The 2,462-nt window shown below is 40.1% G+C and overlaps 1 pseudogene; it reads left to right on the plus strand.

Moving 5' to 3' along the window:
- The first annotated feature begins 596 nt into the window (after positions 1-596).
- On the plus strand, positions 597-1,387 carry LOC147613858 (uncharacterized; annotated as a pseudogene).
- The last annotated feature ends 1,075 nt before the right edge of the window (positions 1,388-2,462 follow it).

Raw genomic sequence — 2,462 nt, forward strand, 5'->3', positions numbered from 1 at the left:
GCCTCCAAAGTAGGAGGTAGAGGATGTCGAGAAACCTCGAGCGATAGCTGACAAGTGACCTGTCCGTGCCATGTGCGAGGGACATGTGCACCACTGATAGTGAAGTCATCCTCATCCTCATCAAGTGAATATACCTACATATATGATATGGTTACATTATATATGAGCCTTTGATTTATAAAATAACCAATAATAAAGCTAAGGGAGAACAGTCACATACCATAGGTCGATGTCACTCCTCAGGTGGCGGTGCTCGCTCAAAAGTACCATGAGTCATCTCATGTGAAAAGCACTCCTGTCGTGGCCTCCGATATGTGCCACGACAACGAGCGCACCAGCATACAATAGACTCGTCGTAGTAGAAATCATCATAAATGGGTTCTTGTGCAGTATTGGAACTCTGTGCACCCCAAGAATCACCACGAGTAGGAGGTGGTCGTGTACCCTCTGATTGGTCCGAATCTGATTTTCAAGTACCATAAAAACACGAGTCATTAATCAAATGATCGAGAAGAAAAAAGCAATGCATGAAAGAAAACATTGAAATCTAACAAGTTCTATGGTATGCAATATGAAAAATAAACAGACGCTACTGTATGGTGGAGACAAACAAGAGGAGGGCTGATATGTGCATGAAGACATGGCAATACTTCCGCAAGGAGAGACGCCTACGCATCACTTTTCCTCAGCAGAAGGTGCATGCCTTTGCTAATGTATATTAGAATTAATTTGAAATTTGATATATTGATTCTAAATATTCTCTAATCTATGTCATTTTGTTTAATGAAATTTACATAGTCGGCAGCACGAAAGAGACTACAAGTTGGTCACACATCTAGACTAGGTTAGATGGGTCGAGATGGATTTGTGGCCACATTTGTGAGTATAAATCGTTCTAGTTTTAACTTTCAAAGATACTATTATTGAATGAAGAAATCAATAAGTCTTTGGTTCTATCTTGATGCAGACCAAAGACTATGGTCGTGCACCTACGGCACAGGAGATGGAGTACGCTACATACTACGGGTACCGCGCTTTGCAGGCGACACTTCCGGACACGCCTGATCCACTTGTGGGTATCACTGATTTATTTTGTGGTTTATTTTCATATTAACTATAATATATTCTTATTTGATTTCACTGAGTAATGCAGGAGCAACATGGCAAGGAGGACATGATAGAGGTGGCTCGACAGGAGGCCGAGGGGCAACGACGAGAGTCTGAGGCGGGCAGCGGTGGCGTGATCCCGGGTGGGGACACGGGTGGTTGCAGTGGTGATGGTGGTGTTGTGATTGGGGGCACGGGTGGTGGCAGTGCTGATGTTGATGATGATTCCGAGTCTGATAGTAGCGACTCATATAGTGATGGCTCACGTAGTGATACTTAGTGATCTGTTTTGTATATGAGATGATTGATCACCACACACTGTAGACACATGTACATATATTTGTTGATGATATATATTGACATATGTTCTTGTTGCATCGCTGAATTTGTCTATTGTCAAATAATTAATTATTTGTCGGTAAGTTAATTAGCCTAAGTATGTGCGAGAAGCTAGAATGTTATTTATTTATCTGTATGTTTTAAAACAAAACAAATCCTAAACAAGAAAAGAGGCAAGCCCACGATGTAACACATCAAAAGAAGCAAAAGATTGGCAAGCATCACCAATTTCTCAAAAGCTCTTGGAAAGCTAGATAGAGACAAATCAAAAACTTTATCGCAGTTCCAGTGACTGTTTTTCTATGTTAGGCTCTAATATTAACAAGCTTTTGATTTTCATATTTTTTGCAGGGGTCCCTGATTGTACGATACGTATCAACTCAAGCTAACTTTCAAGCTTAAAGATCTGAACCATGAAGTTTCAAAGCACATGATTTCAAAGTACCAATTTATGTACCACGTACCTTTACCATGTAACCATTTGCAAGTACGAGGTTTCAACCCCAACTCAAGTACCAAGTACCAAGTACCAAGTCTAACACTAAAAAGCTTTCTTTGTTCCCATGTTTATTGCTTAAGGTACCCCAAAGTTAGACCGACCGATTGATACCATATATCATGTATCAATTGCGAGTTCGAAGTTTCATTATGGAGCCTGATACTAAATCAAGTACCAAGCACCGAATCTAGTACCAAGTACCATGTACCAATTACTATGGACCATGTACCAATTATCAAGTACCATGTACCAATTACTATGGACTATGTACCAATTATCATGTATCATGTACCAATTACTATGGACCATGTACCAATTATCATGTACCATGTATCAATTACTATGGACCATGTACCAATTATCATGTACCAAGTACCATGTACCAAGTACCGTGCACGAAGTACCATGTACCAAGTAGCTTGAAAATAGTTATTATTAAAAAAGTTTTTTAATTGCCGTTTTTTGTCCATCCCCGTTCCCGTTCGCCGGGATTGCTTGCATGCATATAATGTGCATG

Source organism: Cibotium barometz, chromosome 43 (assembly GCF_041138505.1).
Source record: "Cibotium barometz isolate CiBa-2024 chromosome 43, ASM4113850v1, whole genome shotgun sequence".
Classification (NCBI taxonomy): domain Eukaryota; kingdom Viridiplantae; phylum Streptophyta; class Polypodiopsida; order Cyatheales; family Cibotiaceae; genus Cibotium; species Cibotium barometz.